Source organism: Cyanistes caeruleus, chromosome 3, assembly GCF_971803275.1.
Source record: "Cyanistes caeruleus chromosome 3, bCyaCae1.hap1.1, whole genome shotgun sequence".
In the NCBI taxonomy this organism is placed as follows: domain Eukaryota; kingdom Metazoa; phylum Chordata; class Aves; order Passeriformes; family Paridae; genus Cyanistes; species Cyanistes caeruleus.
The window spans coordinates 44,325,695-44,346,233 of record NC_141703.1 but is presented as its reverse complement, the minus strand read 5'-3'; the positions used below and the strand labels follow the sequence as shown (position 1 = coordinate 44,346,233).

Genomic DNA, 20,539 nt, shown 5'->3' with positions numbered 1-20,539 from the left:
AATATGTTCTGGAAGGGAAATAATTATAATTTCCTAATGTGGCGAGTTGACCTTGGCAAGGTGTCAGATGCCCACTATGCTGCTTTATCAATCCTCTCCCTCAACAGAACAGGAGGAGAAAATACAACAAAAGGCTCACGGATCAACATAAGGATAGGGACATTACTTTAAAATTATCATCGCAATAAGAATTGACTCAACTTGGGGAAATTATTTTAATTCATTGCCACTTGACAGTGGAGTAGGATAATGAAAACAAATCTTAGAACACCTTCCCCCATCCCTCTTTTCTTCCCAGGCTTAATTTCCCTCCCAGATTCTCTACCTGCTCCCCTCAGGCAGCAAAGGTAAGGTATGTGTATTGTAGTTAGTTCATCATACCTTGTCTCTGCTTAACCTTTCTTCTCACTCTCTTCTCCTGTTCAAGCATGCAGTCCCATCCTCCATAAATTTTGCTGACATGGATCCTTCCCATGGGATGCAGTTCTTCACAGTCGGATTCCCTCTTATTGGGTGCAGTCCTTCAGGAACAGATTTCTCCATCACAAGTCCCCCATGGGGTTACAGGTCCTAACAGAAAACATTGCAATGTGGGCTACTCTTCACAGCTTCAATCCTCTATTCACCTGAATTGGATAAGATGTGCATTAATCATTAGTGACAATATTGTCTTCTATCACAGTTTTCTGAGTTTTGTTTGCCAATGGTTTATGTTTTGAATAAAATGCCTAATGACACTGATTTCAATATGATCTTCCTGAAGTCATGTACCTCTTCCATAAACTATTTTTAATTTTTTTCTTATAGTAAACAAGGAAATATCAGCTGAAGAAATTTTTCAGCTGTCATATTCTTGCATTATCAAGGCTAGCCAGCACCATCATAGGGTACAAAATGGTAGACTGTCAATTACAGATCAGTACATTTGCAACAGCTGGTGTTGCTCTTAGATTAAAATTGCCATGCATATTTTCTTATTACTTCTTTCTAAAAGCAGTGCTTCTCAAACATCTGAAATGCTATCACTTCTGACAAAATTATTGCCTCTCATTTATGCATAAATAAACATTTTTTTGTTTTCTTAACTTTTAGAAGCTTGGGTACTACCATGAAGAAATTTTGCAGAAAAAACCATAGTCCAGAAAAATGAAAATAGAATCATATTCAAGACAGCTGCGTGACTGATGAGTCCTGGAAGAAAATGTATTAAGTTGTCAAAAAAATCAAGAATTTGAAAATTTGCAAATGTCAACAGCTAGTTTTCAGAAAAAGGTTGTACAGGATATATTACCTAGGCAGTATTTTTTTTTTTTCAAATGTGTCACTGTTAGCAGTTTCTTAGAATCATTTCTGAATGATTCCTTCTTTCTTCTTGTTTCTCTAGCCAGTGACATCTGGATTAATACTTATAATGAAGGACTTTCCTTGATTAAGAAAAGACTTAGAAATACTTTTATTACAAAACTGAAATATATAATCATAATTTGTCATAACAGTACATTTTTTGATACTACAAGGTCATAGAAGATCATGAATTCCAGTGGCTGGCTAAGCTACAGAGAAGTATGCAACAGGCTTATCTCATTGCAATAGGCATTTTGGATAAAATTCCATCTGGCATATGGTCCCAGCAATTCCCAGCTGGTGCATGATCCATTGCACAGTCTACAGCAGCCCCCTGTGGGTTAACACTGGGCAGCATATCAAAAAGCTGCTTCTGGCTTTCTAACAGACACTCAGCTTCTGAAATTCAGCACATCAGAGGCTGTATGAGTAAGACTCAAAAAGTTCAGCATTAATGAGGCAAAAATATAGTGGTAGCAAAGGCACAAAATTATTCATGCTGTCCAGCTGGAAAATTAGACTGATTTATTCTTTATGATCAGAAATTAGACCAATTCTCAAGTAAATGTTAAGGGTAGCAATGGAGAACTATACAGGGACTTAGTGACATAAACACCAACCTCATTCTTTATCACAGCTTTCTCCTTAACACCATGCTTGGATGAAGACTTTCCATGCAGCCATGTTGATTTATGTCCTCATGTACTTAATGGGTAGTAAAACCAAAGGATTTTTTACCATTGTTACAAATTATCTGCATCATATGGCAGACTAAAGAACCTTCTTCAAAATTTTGTGAACAGGTTTTACTAGACAAAATGGAAGTAGTAAAATCACAAACATGATGTAATTAAGTATGTTAAAGTAGTTCATGTTTCTTTCAGTTTAATGGAAAATATAACACTTTTTTGAATTCAGACACCTGAAGTGGGGATTTTAATTGATTCTTATATGGGTTTGTATGATTGTAATGCATCTCATACTTTTTCTTTCATTAGAAAAATAAAATTGAGGCCCTTTGCCTGACAGAATTCTCTCTTTCTCTAGTTTTCTAAAACTTTTTAATAATTAAAAAAGGGAAAATAAGCTCTTTGTGTTTGCCTGAATTAAAAACTGTGTGGCCCTGAAGTATAAACATTAATTAGTGACCCACTGAAATAATTATTTGTTTAACTTACTGTAACTGGTAAATTCGGAATAGAAGATGTATATCTGTGAATGGATATTTTTAAATGAAAAATACTAAGACATTAAAACCTAAGAAAACTCTGTTTCCTGGAATGCAAATTTAGAAGAGAAACATTTGACAATCTTCATGGTTGAAAGATTTTGTGATGAAACAAAGTTTTAAATTTGTCATTAATGTCAATTACATTTATTGGTATTATATAAATTATTACTATCTCATAGCATTGACTTAGGGAATTGTCTGGATGCATAAGACAAAGCAAATTTTATAATTATTAAGTGTGAAAATTTAATGTTAAATTTATGGGTATAGAACACTGCAAGTAGCAGAGTATACATGGCATTCTACACTAAAAATATTTCATCTGAAGGCAAAATAAGAATAAAATAAGAGTTCTCCACAAAATATCAATAACACTACTTACTAGATCCATCTTTATGTTTTTATTATTTACTTCAAAATTCAATATAGGAAAAGGAATCCATTTTTTTGAGAGGTTGAGATGGCTGGAACAACTAAGGCAAAAACAGATGATGCTCTTTAAAAGATGCTTCAACAGAAGATAGATTGTTGATTACTGTTGATTTTTTTTAAGTTATTTTTTATGTCACATGGTAATATCCCCTCTTACTATTTTGAGTAGATTATACATATTATCTTCTATCAAGTCACATATAGATCTAAAAATGTCATAGATGTAAGGAATAAATTTTATTTCAGTTACTGCTAAATGCTCATAGTAATTCCCAGTCCAAATTCAGTATCTACAGTTCTGTCCTCTACCTGTTAAGTACACAGCCCATCTCACTCACCATACTGTCTCCTCACTTTTGCTCCCCCATCTACAAGCCAGACATGTTCTTTCATCTATTCAAAATTTCAAACCAAATGCTGCCTGGGCTAATAAAAAAATAAAGCCCAGCAAGTGCTGTCTGAAGTATGTCACTTATGAATTTAAACCCAGCATGTGGCTACTTAGCCCACCACATTTAAATCTAGGGAAGGGAAGTGCAAAAAACAAGGATTGTTGCTGCTCTGGCTTCAAAAAACAGCTGTGTAAGACTGAACTACACCAATAACACAGACTTACTCACATCTCTATGAGTGGGTGTTAATATCAAATATTTCAAGAACTCTTATTTTCTCTTTCATTAGTAGAAAATGTGTACATGTTCTGACTAATTTTAAAAGGATGACAAAAGTTGCTTAGCTGTAGTGGGAAGTTATTTTTTTAAATAAACCCAGATTTAACTTATTTATGCACAACATGTCTACAACATTTGTTTTGTTATTGGATATTATTGATAGTATAAGGATAACACTGTAGATGTGTAAACTTGTCAAAATTGAAGCCACATGAAGTCTCCAGAAACAATCTGGCACTACCTCTTCATCTCTGCAGGGAAAAAAAAGACAAAAAACCCTTGTTATCATCAATTTCTAACTCCTTGTTCTGCCACAGAAAAGCTTGATTTTTTCTAAGCTGTGATCTTGCTTTTTCTCCTGATGTGAGAACAAACCCACATGCAGGCACAGTGGCTCTCAGGCCGGGTGTGTCCCACCTGGCAGCACAGGAGATGACTTGAAGGATGATCTGGAGGGTGCTGGGAGCAGCTGTAGCGAGGCATGGGCGGAATCTCTTGTGCCAGGGACATACTTCACATGCCTCTGTACTCAGCCTGAGGAAGCACAGCTTCTCTCAAGCGACCCTAGGATTAATCACACTATTTTACTACTCCTGGTGAAAGTCAGCTAATTTTTTAACATCGTTTTACTCCTCATTTGCAGTATTCTAGTTACCATACACAGTTAATACTGACTAAAAAAGAAACAAAAGCTACTTGGATAGAAAGATATTGACATAATTCTACTTAGCAGATTAGACGACTTTGCAGAAAAAGAAATTAAGTTTTGTGAATTTCTTAGAAAAGCAACTTTTGCATCTGCAGCAAAGGAATTTAATTTCTTCTTATCCCCATCCAATATGCAATTTTAAGGTTTCTGTTTATGTCAACGAGCCTTGAAAACCAATTTTGTTGTCTTAGATTTTTTTTTCATTGCCTTTAAAGCCTGCACTTACTTCCTGAAGTTAGATTCACTGTGGGTGTAAGTGACAGACTGTATTTCTAACAAAACATATTCCCACTGGAAAAAAATTATGCTTTTCAATATCTGAGGACTACTTTGCAGCCTATAATAACATTCCTAGACTCTTACTCATGTAGTTTCTTTCTCTAGTAGTTTAGCTATCTTTTCAAAAAAGTCACGCTATTCCTTTCCTCTCAGTCTAGTACTCATGTAGAGAATTAAATTTGTTTTTAAATTTCAATTGTGGTTTTGGACAGTTTTAAATTGCCTATTCAGAGAAACCACTCTTATTCATAGGTTATGTCATTGTCAAGCTGTATCTTATAATGTGATCCTATCTCTCCACAATCATCTTCAAACTGCTTAGATTATTTGATGAAAAAGCCCTCACGTCTGTACTCCAGAGGTAACCATTTGTTTTCAACATAAGGCTTAGTCATTGAAACTCTTATGTAGAGTGTTGAAGAAATTCAGACTAATCCATGTGAAGTATTACTTTTTATGTGCTACATTCCAAGCATCAGAGGATTATATCTTGTCATTCAGTTTTTATCCTTTTAAAAATTACTGAACATTATTACCCTTCACTTATTTACTGATGTCATTCAGAAATACTGCAATTTACATTCAAAGAGAATTTGTGTGACTTAATTATCCACCTAGTGATTAAACTAGGAAGATATTTTCTGTTTTATATATTGTGATTCTGGATTATAGGTATTTTAATTGAATAGAGAAATTATCCACATATTCAATATAAATAGAGGTGACTTATTAATCACAGAACCCTTATACATTAGTTGCTTTTTACTTGGAGGGCTAAGTAAATTTTAGTTAACATGAAATGACAATCTGTAAAACAAAATGCTTTCAGCTTGTTTATATGAACATTATTTTTCAAAACTTCTTCAAATGAAAGCAAAATCTAAGTTCATAAGCTCCTTACAATTAATCTAAGTTAAAATACTGAAAGGTAGGTAATTTCTTGTATTTTCTCATTTTACTCCATAGAAACAAATGTAGATGGAGGAAAAATTATTAGTTTTGCTCACAAACTGTTGGAAACTCCAGACTAAATGGATATAACTAAATTAAAGTGCTTATTATCTCACTATTTTAGTATTAATTTCAGATCACAAGTCAGCTTCATTTTAGGCTACTTGTTGACTACTTCTGTTTGTAGTGAACACAATTGATTGTTCTAAATGGGGATTAATGAATGAAAAACACTGAACCACAAATAAATAAAATGCATATTTATATCTCAAAAATATTCCCCTTGCATATCTAATACTTTTATATATAAATAATTGCTATCAGCTTTTAAATAAACAAAAAACTCATTGTGAAGTGGTCAGTTTATAGACAACAAAGTCACTCAGCACACAGGAAGGATTTTTAAATAAATGTTTTGTGTTACACTGAATAAAATATTCAGCAGATTCCTGAATGATGGGTTTATGCTTAGTGACTCTTGTTGCATATGATACTACATTGTTAATTGGGTGCAGTAATAATTTTAGAGGACACTTTTTGTTTGATGAATGTGATCGTTTCTCATGAAAGTACCTTTTAAGTGTTTTAGGTTGAAGTTGTCTCACTGTATGAAAGTTCTGTCATTGCAAATTTTGATTTTATCTGTAATATGTCATTACACATGACAGAAGTATCAAGGCCTTAACATCTACAAAGTCGTTCATTGGTGTCACTCCAGTATGTCCATGTCCTTCTTACACAGGGAGCCCAGACCTGCCCAATGTACTCCAGATGTGGCCTCAACTGTGCTGAGTAGAGCGGAAGGTTCACCCTCCTCAAACTCCTGACAGTTCCCAACATTCTTCCAGGGCAGCCCAGTCAAGGTTTGCATTTCTTTGCCTTAAGTGGGCATCGTTCATTCATCTGTAATTTGTTGACCACCAGGGCTCTTTCAAGAGAAAAAGAAATATTATTTCAGGATAAAAGAGACACCAAACCAAAAGCAGAAGAGAAAGTGTCAGTATGTTACCCAGAAGTAGAATGGAAAATATTTTTAAAATATTTTATATCTGTCAGTATTATAAGACTTGCATTTTAAGATCTTATTTATATATTAAGATATGAAAAAAAGGAGATACTCCATTTTTTAAAATGCTAGCCATAATAATAATAGAAGGAAATTATGAAAATAATAATCAGCAACAGTATCAGAAAAAAAAAAAACAGAAACACAACTTCCAACACACTACTTGAGACAGAAATACTGAGTGTGGAAGCAAGTCCAACAGCCGGTGATCAGACATGGTGAGAGCTGGGATGAATTTATTTCCTCTCAGTCTGGGGCGCTAAGCACAGCTGGGCCAAAGGGTCAGGCTCTTGGCCTGATGCGAGTGCACATTCTTTACAGAAGGTTTCAGTGTGCCTTAAAATTGGACCCTTAGAATATAAATTGGAGAAAATGTTTACCTTATAGTCTGATTTAAAAAATAATGAAAGGAATAGGTCTGTACTGCATTTGACTGGCTTCACATTGAACAGTTTTGGAAATTTTATGACTGGCATTGCTTCCTTCAGCATCCTTCACGTTCTGAATCCACAGATGCATATTAGCATGTGACATTTGCCCATAGGCTTTATGCCCTACTTTATGCTCTAGTCTAGTAGCCAAAAAAAAAAAAAAAAAAAAAAAAAAAAAAACCACAAACACATATAAAAAAAGAAAAAAATCTGATTTTTTCAAATAAGAAGAAAAAAAGAGGATGAAAAAATTATACATCTCAGTAGTTAGCCATTACCAATGAAGGTGTCCTAACATGGCTGTGTACCACCAAAACTCCCTGCAAATGTGCTTTCTTAAAGTAGGCTTCCTTAAAATGAAGGTGATTTGAAAATAGGAATTATTTTAAAGGAGTGTAGGAGCACTCATGGAGGCCAAAAATGATGCAGAGCCAAAAAATTACATAGTACGGACACCATTAGTCTGCCTTAAAAAGTTTTATCGCTGTTGCGGTAAGAGGAATCATGTTTACAGACATGAGCTAGTTCATGATACTTTCCCTCAGAGTCTAAGATAGTCGTTACCCATCTATGTTGCTACTAGATGTAACATCTCAGGCACTTTCAGCATTCTCCTTCCCAAAGAGCTACAGCATTGTCTCCTATTTGTAATTTGGAAGAAATGCTTGAAGAAATTCACAGGCAGTTGGAGTTTCTGGGTTTGTGTGAATAGCATAGACAGCTGGTATTAAAGATTTCCAAGTCTGAGAGAAGCAGTAATGCTATCTTTATGATTTAGTGCTTTGTATTGGTTTCTGCTTCTACAGACAGAGTCCATGCTTTGCAATGCAGAGATCAGAGGATGAAAGAAGCCCTCATGGCAGAGATGCAGATAAAAACTGCATGTGGGCTGGGGATTTCATAGATTTTATGGGAAATTTTCTCATATCTCTTTCTTTAGAGAAACTATTCTTATTAAGTTTGGAAGGCCTGTTACTTAGATTCTTGGACCAGACATATCTCCCTGGTAAGCATGAAGACAATAACTTGTCATGAACAGTTTTTCAAGCTCTTGTAACACCATATGAAACCTCACAGAAAGGAAGGAATAATTTCATATGAATGATTCAGACATCATTGAATCAGGAAAAAAACTTGTGGACATGTCATATCTACACCAGTGGTATTTACAAGTACATTGTTATGTTTCAGAAATTGCAAGCAAAATATCATCAACCTTAACTTCAGCACAAGAACTCTTAAATGCTCCTGAGGAGTACTACCTACATTTTCACTGAATGATCAGTAAGTGCTTTTATTTAGTATTTAAAAGTGATGCTAAAAATTTCACTCTGTGAGTGCTTCTATATTCTGCTCCAGGTGCAATGTACCATAGTTCCCTGGGGTACACAGGGTACATTTAATCCACAGTACTTTTATCCTGCTTGATTTCAACAGCTTTGCACTGATATTCCCCTGAAGCATTTATTTTGTTTTCTTGCTCCTGAGCCTTGCTGATACTGTAGCAGGTGCATCTCATAAGGCCACTACACTTGAGAGATAATGATATAAAGAATTGCAGGTAGACTAACTGTAGTTTTGCAGAGAGAAATAGAGGTTAACACTTCTCTGAAGTGATCTTTCCAGTCATTAAACAAAAAAAAAATATTCTTGAGTGTGATGTCTATCAGAAAGAAAGCTTTCTGATAGACACCTGTAACCCTTCTGCCAATCTTCCCAAGACATAATCATCACTCCTATTTCCTTTTTCAATATATTCAATATTTAATATTTTCTTTTTCAATATATTTGAAAACCATAAATCTTTAAACTATCTCCACAATCATTCCATGTATCCTGTGTTTAGCTTCTGGTTGATAAATCAACTCTAGAAACGTATTTAATCAGAACAGCTTCAGTTGTTTAGCATCTGTAGGGTGAGGCATTTAATGTTTCCTGACAAGGAAAGCTGTATGTAAAGCGACAGTATCATCTGCAGCACCAAGGACATATTAAGATTGAAGTCCATCTTACATTTCCTTTTTGATAACTCTTCTTTACTTAAAAACTTAAAAGTTTGTAACTGTCATCATGTACTGCAAAACTTTCCTTAAAAGGAGAGAAAACAAACCAGTTATGTTTGAGGCTGAGCTTTATAGGATGGCGTGTTACAGTCCAATTTACTCAGTCACCTTCAAAAAGGTCTACCCTGATCGTAGACTTAATGGCCAATGATACCCTACATCATGGAAGTACCATCTCACCTCCAAGTTAATAAAGGATGAACAGAACCTCTATGTCTTAATATTAAATACATACTTTTTTTTTTTTTTTTCATGAAGAGCTGCTTAGAATTTTACAATCATAGCAGTGATATGCTCATTTTATCATGGTATGTGGAAACTGCTAAGGGAAACAACATAGGAAATATAGAAGACATGGATGAAGCTTATAAAATTTGTAGGAATCTTAAATTTCTTATATCTGATAGAGATCCAGGAGTACTTCATTTACCCTATGAATCCACACTCAATACCAATGGGTGGGTAAAGGAACTGATCCTAGAACAACTTTCTCAAGTGTAAGTGCTAGGTTCAGTAACATATGAGTAGGTATTTAATGCTATTTTAAATAAATCCAAATGTCCTGCTTAGCCTTCACTTGTCACTCCTACTGCTAAGTGCCTTGGCTATTCATTCTGCCCTATGCCATCTCTGCTAGACCTATGTCTACGTCTTGGATAGTCTAAGGCATCGCATATAGCAATAGAATATTAAAAACGTACTTGCATGTAGACTTCTAAGTTTAGGCCAGTTTAGTTGTGAACCCCTAAAATTTTAGGACTTGACTATATCTAGGAAAAAAAGGTCGTATCTTAAAGGCTTATAACAATTTCAGGATGTGGTGAGAAAAGGAAGGATATTTAAATATCTTAGCAGTTTAAGGTTTTTTCTGGAGCAACCCCTAAGAAGCTGAAGGCCAAGGCAGACCTTGTTGGTTCATACCTCTGGATCAGTGAAAGAATCAAGCTAAGTAACCTGAAAAACTAAAAAATCCTTTACCACATAAAAAAACAAAAACCAAATAAATTGCATTCTCTGATTGTCTTTGGTCTTTCCTAGCTCTGGGAGATGTTATTCCTAGAAATTATGTTCCCCAGTAAAATCTGTAAGTAGTTACAGGGGAAATGGAGTATGTGTGTGATTTAAGAAAATGCTTCATTAAATGGGCAAACATGGAATGATACAGATGAAAAATTTCAAGCATATTTCTATTAAACTTATAGAGAAGATATGGAAACTTTATTGTACTGGGTTGTGGAATGTTTTAGTGGCAAGCACAAATGCTTCAAAACCTGTTTGGTATCCCATATGAATGTCTCTAATGTTTTCTATACAATAAATTCTCCTGGTCTTCACTTAAATTGCAAACAGAAAATCACCTCCAAACTCCAAGAATTTTCATAGTTGTAATGAGTTAAGGTAGAATTTTGTACATCCCTGACTGGTTGGTTTTCACTTCCATGAATATTCATGTAAACATTGAGACTAATTTCTTGTTTATTTTCTGCAATCATGTTGAATGCTTTCTAAGTATTGAAATGTGATATACTTCTGCTGCTATTCTAATAATATAGAGCCTTTAGTACAGCATTAAGCTAATTAAACTTTTGGTGTGCCAAATGAAATGAAATGCATAAGTGGTTATTCTCCTGTTTTGGTGGTAACTGGAATTCCCCACAAGGGCAGGGTTCACAGGCATCTCATCTCATTTCACATGCTGCAGTTTAAGGACCTTCTACATGATTTCTGGCAAATAGAAACAGATGCAAATAACAATACATCGTGGCAGTGTCATACTGGAGTTTGGCTGACTAAACTCAGCAGGTGTAAAAATGATAACAGTCAGCACACAGGAAATAATTTCATGACATAATTTAAAATGAAATGCAGCATAGCTTCCTATCTTGTCTTTCTGTTCTTTTTTTTTGCCTTAAGTACCTCATAGGGATGTATGAAAATATTCAGTATATTTGATGTGACTGCAGGAAGCTAAAAATGATGACATGGAACACAAATTGATAGCTGGAAATATCAAAGAACACCAGAAATACAGCTTTAGATAAGAGAATAAATGTACAATTCTTGAACAAATAAAATTTGTATTCCAACTACAAAAGAAAAGATTTAATGCAAACACCTTAATCCATGTAGTTCCAGTATAGATGATAATTACAAACATACTCTTCAGTTAGAAGAACTGCTAATTGTGGAGTTCAATTTCCTAGAATATTTAAGTAGGGATCAGCAAGAAGCCAGGTGTGTTAAACTACAGAATATAAATTGTTGTGAGTCAGCTGTGTTCAAAAAGCTTAATTCCAATAATTTCTGCATTTTTCAAAGTCCAGTTTTGCAGTTTATTTAATAGTTCAATCATTAAGAAGCTAAAAGTTCAATTCACTTGCTTCAAAATATACACCTGAGAAGTTCTAGTGTTGTGATTCTGTCTAACTTCTGGCTTATACTCTGTTAATTTCTGTATGAATATAATATTAGTATGAGGAGAGCTGTTTCAACTTACTTGTGGTTTCTCAGCTATGAGTAAAAAGCTTTACAAAATTAATGGAACAAGAGTCATTAAATAAAAGAAAAAGTGACTCAATAGCTAAATGATTCTGGCATTCTCCTAAAAACACAGAAAGTTCTTGATCTCATTCTTTCCTTTTATAACTTTTTCATTTTTTAAAATAGTGTAGCAAAAAACAAATAAGCAGTCTTTAGATCAGAGAGTAGAATTCCCATATCCATAGCCAAGTGAGTTATAGTGTCTCCAACTTCATGAATTTCACATTTCGCTCTGATTAGTAACCTAATTTGGGCTAAAAGCATTCTAATCCTTATTAATTTATTTTCTTCCTAGTGTTATTTTTGCATTCTTATTAAGCAGTCAGTAAACAACATTTTAGGAAACAGTTTTTTGTAGGACTATTTATGCACATATGCTAAGTAGCAAAAATGTAACAGTCTAGAATGCAGTTTCATTGGTCTGGAATCACACTCACGCTTGCTGCTCATCTATCCCTGCAACTCACAGCTGCATGGCCACTTAACACTAAAAAAATGGTAAATTAGACATCTTTCTAAGTCAACCACCTGAAAGATGGCAAGAATGACTGATGAAAGAAATACTCGGGTTCAAATTTCTGCAGGAATAGAAGAATATAGATTTCAAATCGTGTGTGGTCTGTCTTGAATGGGGTTAACTTTCCTCATAACAGCATGCATGACATCGTGTTTTAGATTTGTGACTGAAGTTGTCATGATAATACACCAATGTTTTTTATTATAATTAAATTAATAATATTACTATGTGGGACAGAGCTTTCATGACATCAAGACTTTCTCAGTCTCTCACACTGCCCTCTTCCAGTTAAATATTCCATGCCATATAATATCTTTAGCAAAAAAAGAGATGGAAAATGTTGTCTTCCAGGTTAATTGTTGTTCAGAGCCTGGTTAGGTTTCAATCTGCTTGTGTAAGGCAGTGCTTACTTACATTTGCATAATTTCTTTTTTTTTTTTTCTTTACTCTTCTTTTACTTCTTGAATTTTTTTTTATCTCAACCCATGAGTTTTCTCGCTGTTACTCTTCTTATTGTCTCCTTCATCCTACTGTGGGCAGGGGAATGAGCAAGTGTCTGTGTGGGTATCACAACGCAAACTCCTTTTCTTGCTCCACAGAACAAGAGCCCCTGATAAGAGCCAAGAGAATGAACGTAGGAGATGATATTGGGGAGAGACAGAAGAGAAAAAAGGCCACCAATAACCCTGTCATGGATTAGTCTTGTTGTTTCCCCTGATATTCTTGCTGAAGAATCCTATCACATTTGAGAGAAGAATTGGGTTTTGGAAATAACTCTCACAAGCAGCATTTTAGTATCACAGATTGTAAAATGCTACTTCTAAAGACCTGGAATGCTCCCCAAAATGTAACTCAGACTTGAAAATGTCCTATCCTGCAAACTTAATTACACTAATTTCTAGTGCTTCTCTGTCATATTTATGCGGGGGTTTTTTTCTGCCTAATTTGCCATCATTTTCTTAATTCCTACTGAGGCTGCCTAGTATGTAACAGCTGGTGACATTTGGGTCTGAGTCCATATCCTTGTATTTTTATCAGCTAGAGTAGTATTGAGAGTAGCCTTGAGTAGCCTAATGATTCATTTCTCAGTCATATGCATCTAGTACACGACGTCCAGGATCCAAAGATTAGCCTGAATCAGCTCATGTCTCCATCTGTAAACTGTTCATCCTCTATGAACTGGAAAGCAAAGAAGTTCATGATGCATAAAGACACTCTGTTCACTCAGATATCTTGTGATCTTATTTTGTAGTCTTTATTATTTTTTGTTGGACTAAAAGCAAGAGATCTTGATATGAATTCCTAATTATATAAAATATTCAAAATCTCTGATTCTTATCTGTATTTTTTAGTTATTTCTCCATTACTTTTAATCAAACTGGTTTTGAGGAATTAGGATCACCACTCAGACATTTAGGTTTTTACTTTGTGTTTCCATGGTGTATAAATCACTGCTTAAGGAAAAAAACATAATTCCCAACCTAAAATAAAAATGCACTCAATATTGACTTAACAAAAATCTTATTTTTTTATCATTTGTGAAATCATAGCAAAAGAGTTTCAGTCGACTTTTCTTCCATGTTTTTAAGCTATAGTGAACAAATCTCTTTTTGTCTTGTATTCTTAACAGTCTGACACAGAGTAATAACAATAGACACTAGAATTAAAGTTATGTTGTCTGAAATTTACGCACACAGAAACTGACCATATGACACAATGTCATTTTAACCACATATATAAGAATGTTTAATGTTCTTCTTCCCAAACAAAACAAAAAATTTGGAGGCAAGAGGAACAATTTCTGTGAGGAAACACAGATTATAAAACAAAAAAAAAAACCCTGAAATTACTCCTGAATTTAATAAAAGGTATGCATTGATTTTCTGAAGGAGAATGCAGTTTTTAAAGAAAGTAATTTTAAAAAAGCCATCACGATTAAGTTACTAATATTAAAGTTCTAGTTACAGTGAGGGTCACTTCATTAACACAGCTATATTCTATATTCTGCTCATAACCAAAAGCTCTCACCTACTATGTAACTAGGTCTGCGGAGCACTTACAATTGATCGATAAAGTAAGGTTGTAAAGGGTTGCTTAAGAAGTGAGGTGTGTGATTCACCTTTCTAATGTGTTTCTGGAGTGTTCTAAAAGCACCTCATGATCAACCTAATAAATGGGTATCTACAGTGGGATCAAATTACCTAACATGCATCTGGTGAAATTTCAGATAGTATAAGATATCTAACTTATCTTCACAGAACTAGCTGAGAGCCGCAGAGATGCACTCAGCATTTTAAACAGCACATAGAAGGTCACTCATGATGAGCTCAGATGTTTTAAGTTTCACTTTGTGCTTATGCTTTTACAGCTAATTCTCAGCCCTCATGCCTGTCTTAAAGTGAGCTGATGTACAAGGTATGTTTGAGGTGGAGCCAATTTTCTTAATTGTAGCCTGTATGGCACTGTGTTTTGGACATGTTAATCAAACAGGGTCAATAACAACAGCAGTGTTTTTGTTATTGCAGAACAACATCTGCAGTTTTCCCACTCTGCCTCCTCTGCTGAGTAGGTTGGGGATGAACAAGAAATTGGGAGGGGACATAAATTCTTTCACAAATGGATTAAAATAAAATGTTCACCTTAAAACTGTATTTTCCAAAATTAATATCTAGGGTAGTGTACTGGATTTTCCAAATATTTTTAAGGTATTACCATTTAAAAATAACAGTTTTCCACATCATTATTAATTTATTCCCTGACTCTCACAAAAAAGCCAAATAAATTGCTCCTACCTGTTCCTTAAAGTAAAGCAAATATTAGACTTCAGAAACAAAAATTCCAACACAGACAAATTATTGTCTTCCTGTAGTGAGAGCCAGCCAGGAATAAATTGCCATTGTTCAATCACAGCAGAAAGAACATACAGAAATTTGGCTAACTGTGTTTAAATGTTGCCTTATGAAATGCTATGAAATAGACTTTCTTGTTGAAAAGGATGTGCCTTAGCAACGGAGCTCAGCTTACTAAAATGTTGCATTTTGACTCTTTACTGAGGGAAATAAAAAAGGTCACTGTGGCCTTTACAGGAATGCATTTCACACTTTCAAACCAACAGCCTATAATTCAGCGAGGAAGTCCTATATCAATTAAGGGAAGTTGGCTTTCAGAGTCTATCACGGTTAAAAAACAAACAAACAAACAAAACAATAAAAAAACCCAAAAAATAAAAAAACACCTTTACACCACTACCTTTACAATAAATCTTGACAAAAATAAAACCTGTATATAATGAACTGTCTTGTTCATAACCTTGTAGAACACATGTAAAAGCATTCAAATGTTATTAGAATAGACAAACAAAAATATAAAATACTGTAATGAAAAGAGGGATGGTAAGAACTCAATACAAAGGCAAAATATTCTAAAATTTCAGCAAAGAATCTGGACACCCTTCAGGATATTAAGGCTGCCCTTCTTATCCCAATGGTGAATAGGAAATAATGAAAGAATTTGAAGAAACTTGACAAAAAGGAAGAGGAAATAGTGGACTGTTATTTTCAGCAACAAGGGAAAGGAACAATGAATATGTAAGCACAATAAAGTGTGCACAATTGTACGTTTCAGGAAAGGAAGTCTTGATAATCATACCGGTGAAATGGCTAAAATAGAAGTGATGTGTCTGCACTGTTCTGTATCCTTTCTCCTAGCTGAAAGACAAATACAGAGGAGACCAACTTGTTGCTGGACCTACTAGAAAGGAGTACAGGTTCACAAAATGTATATGTGCAGAATGTGACTGATTCCAAAAGCATTATGCTGAGTAGGATGAGGTGCTGTGAAAGTGAGACTTCTTCCAGTTATTGGAAGAAGTTATCAACCTTTTCCACTTAGAGCACTTAGAGTCCCATCACAATGGATTCCACATTAGTCTGTGTATTAATGCTGAGCTATAAACTTTTACCTGGCTTATAATTCCATCTCTTTGTAAACTTTCGTGCATTCTCACCATTACCTCAAATAAAGGGTTTGTTTCCCTGATGCCTTTCTGCCTGTCATTTGTAAAAATTCTATGCCCATCCCTAAAATCCCAGTGAGGTCATAGCACTGCAACTATTCCCACACATTTAGTTCATAATTCCATGTTCCCTGTATGTTGTGCCTGAGGACACAAGCATTTTAGAGAGGAATGCAGTGATGATGAGTTCCCAGAAAACATGTGAGAGCCTCTGCCATCATGCTGCCCCCTCAACACTGCCTTATTTGTGTAGATATGATAAGGCAGGCTCCCTTCAGCCTTATTTTGTTTAACACAAAGTTACTCTTCTCCACACTACCCTGTAACCCTATGTTTACCAATACTGTCCACCACTTCCTCCCTGCTGTATGGATTGTCATCTCCTACATGTATCCTTCCTACCTGAAAGCTTTCCTCCACATGTGAGTGGGCCTGTTGGCAAAAATGCTTTGCTCCTTCTTGGCCAGGTAGATCCTGACTCTTCCTGGCAGTCTCCAAAGGATACCCAAGTATACAGTGTTGTATGTGATTACTGCAATATGAAATCTTCTTGTATATCTAATATTGAGATACAAATCAACAAGTCCAATAAAATAGATTTAGGTTATCTTATTCATCTCTGAGCTTTCACTGGAACTCAGAATAAAGGATTGTTATGGGTTTTATTAGAAAAGATTTGATAGCAAATCACACGGCAGGAAACATCTGGCTGTTGCGCTTTACTATTACTTTCTTGAGTTAATTAAAGATGCAATAGTACTGAAGTCAAAATTAGTTCATATTAAAGACTGAATCAACAGGTAAATTAGTTCAAACTACGAAATGATTAAATTAATGCTGAAAATAATCAAATAAAAGTCTGAGCTCAACTATGAAATATTTTCTGTCCATCTTTGAAAAGCATTAAAGGAAGGAACAAGTGTTTTTTCAGTCTTTTCTCCCATAGGAACCTATCTTTTATTTTAATCAGTTCAGTAGATACATGAAACTGGTTCTAGACATACAATGTAAATGCCAATTCTTTTCTTCAACTCATACCATGAAAATCTGTTGCACAAAATAACTAGTAAAAAGAAAACTATGAGGAAATAAGCAAACAAACAGAGTGGTAATCAAGAACAATTTTTGGGAAAAATTTCTCTAACCAGAACAGTAAATCATGATAGAATTTTGGAGATTATTGTATGAAAAACTGAAATACAGTTTTTCAGGAATTTCTCTGAATAAAGAGCCAAAACACAGGCAACGATTTTAATTATAAGATTTAAATATGTTGGCACAAAATCTTGTGGTCTCAATAAGCCAGCTATGACTGTGTCCAAGACTTTTAGCTTGATTTATCAGACAATATATAGCAAGTGACAAATAATTCTATGTATTCCAAATCTAATCTAATCTAATTTATACATTGATAAACACCTGGCGATAAAATTGGATTCATAAGTGTAAGCAGAAGAACATAAATATTTCATTGAGCACTATGTCTCAGTTTCATAAGTTTTGCCCTATCAGGAATATTGCGTCAGAAAAATCAGTAGAATATTTATATTCATGTGTATACACAGAATTATCATTGTTAGCAGTGGTGGGTAAATTGATAGTAAAATAATGCAGGGATGCTCCAAACCAAATTAATTAAAAAGAAATTAAGGAACAGTAGGCACAGAATAGCAAAGACTACTTCATCTATATGCAGATCTCCACTTTAGTCTACAAGAGCAAAATCTATTTCAGAGTTTTTGGCCTATATGCCTAAACTGATTTTAGGGATAATTATCTCCTATCTTAAAAACAACTAACCAGACAAAAAAGGAGCACATACACTTATATTTCAACAAATATTTCAACATTTCTCATTAACACTGTTAGCATTTAAATTCAGCTGAGTACAGAACATTATTTATTTCTGGTAGTCAATGGTTATGAAATTCATTCTCTGACCCTCAACTGCTTAATCCTGAAAAACTTCAAATTACTTTTCTGTTAAATATCACTGAATTGATGTCTGTCTAAACCAAATATTTGAAGTTACAGTAGGAATGTCTCTTAACTGTCTCTACTATTACCTCAGAACTATCCTGAGACATGCCCAAAAATGACAGATCATTTTTCCAGTAAAGAAAGACCTATATTGAACACAAAAGTTTATCTCTGGTTTGCATCTCCACCTTGCCTGCTAGGTATGGATATTGATATGACTTGCAGACTAGGTCATGCAAATTGTACATGATACTATTCATGTCCCTCATAATCATGGCTACACAAAACTTTGTGGATGTTAGTTTTATGGGGTGTACACTATCCCCTAAATCTATGCCCTATGCACCACTTTGATCTACAGATTAAATCACTTTGTTTCCATAAATTACTGTTAAAAAATAAATAAACAGAATAAGAACAAGAGAAAAATTATCATAGTACTAGCTGTTGGATTAGCAGGAATTTGTTTAACAACCAACCTCAGAAGACAAGTCTGCTCTGCCTTGGCTTCTATTGATAATGCAGCTTTCCTGAACAGACTATTATCTACTCAGAGCATTTACATAACTCATTTATCTTCATATTATATATTCAATTATAATATTCTGTTATCAGTCACAGTATCTGGAGATATTTTTTGTTCTGAAATCCGGTCATTAGTGTTGTTTTCTGCCCTTAGCATAACAGTGTAATGATGAGAACATCAGTTAAGATTGTGGGAGATCTGAGTACAAGAACAAAAAACTTTTTAATCCATGACTTAGTTTCCAAATTTGTTAGATAATTTTTTACTAACTAGCAATACTTCCCTCACTGTTGCTGAATTCAAACCATCTTGAGATGAAGAATGTATAATTTATGGAAAAATAAATTGAAAATGAAGTAAGTGACATAGATTAAATCCTGAAAGGATCTAAAGAATGATTTCATCGTGATTCAGAAATTTGCATATATTTCTCTGAGGAGAAAAAAACCCCACAGTCTTGAAGTACTTGAACAGTAGCATTGCTATCAGTCAAGATCTAGGGTCTTCCTGCTTCCCTGTCAGCAAAGTGGCTCATCAATTAACTACAGAAAATTATTTTTATTTCTCTACGCACAGTGTTTCAGCTTCATCAGGAAGGATAAAAAAGAGGTCCATCATATTTAAGTGTTTTTTTAGCATTCCTTACCATTTGCCTAGGGTGAGCCTTTGCACTGATTCCTTTACTTTAAGGCAGGTCTAAACCCCACTGTAACTTCTTTAACAAGTTCTTCCACAGCTAAAAATTTTCAATTTTTTCCCTGTTACTCCATCACAAGACTAGCTCAGAATACTTGGAAACTTCAGAGAATGGAGAGATATTTCCGGATACCAAATAATCTGACATCGTTCATATATTTAGAGTAACCGAATTTTCCACTGTCTTCAGAGAACATATAATTGATAAATGGGAAGCACTAAATCTTCCCAGATAGGGGTTTTGAGGTCAAGAATCATGTATGATTCTCCACATCTGAGTAAAATAATCCGCTCTTCCCATTAAATTCTGTGTAAACCCAAATGCTTAGTGTCTGAATGTCATAATATTTAAGTCATTCATACTCAGATGCCTAATCTTATATATCCAGTCTCATCTGACATGCAATATGTATCTGAACATGAGTACAGGTCCAAAAGAAAAGATGCAGGACCTGCAAGAGACTTTTATTCTTCTGAGACACTAGTGGAAGCAAAGCTTGAAAAATGGCACAAAAAATATTTATCTTTAGGAATTTTATCCAATCCACAGGATGTAATCCAGCCTAAAAGTTATTTTTAAAATGATCTCCATGTGTAGGTATCTTTCTGTGAGCAAGTTTATCTAAATTTTCTCTTCACCTTGAACTAGAAGTATATATTTCTATTTGTTCACTTGATTTACTCTCTAAAATTCATTCTTCATACTGATGAAATCTGTAACTAGGGGGCTGAGGCCTGGCTCATGATTAGAAACCTAAATTAGGAATTTTAATATGGAACTTCAATGAAATATACATTGCACAGAGCCATTCCAATGACTATTTAATGCTCTGAGACAGCCACATAGGGCTGATAGATCTGGCATAGATTCTACAGAAATCTTCTCTCAGGAGGGATGTGCTGATTAATCTCAAAAGTTATTAGGAGCTTTTGTATGAACAATTGCATTCAGCCCACAGATATGCACATCTGAGATTGTTACCACAGTCATAGCCAGACACTCCTACAGAATGATTAATCTGCTGAAATTTAGAAGCCTAATCCGCTGAAATTTAGAAATCAACTTCTGGATGAGATTAACTAAAAT

General features: G+C 34.5%; 1 long non-coding RNA gene across 1 annotated transcript; it reads right to left on the bottom strand.

Annotated features, from left to right (window-relative positions):
• Positions 1 to 201: 201 nt before the first annotated feature.
• LOC147654121 (uncharacterized) lies at positions 202 to 16,756 on the bottom strand. Its single transcript, XR_015285453.1, has 3 exons — positions 16,653 to 16,756; positions 4,096 to 4,242; positions 202 to 3,929 (listed from the first exon to the last, which is right to left on the bottom strand). It is a non-coding gene; the product is annotated as an uncharacterized LOC147654121 (long non-coding RNA).
• Positions 16,757 to 20,539: the final 3,783 nt, after the last annotated feature.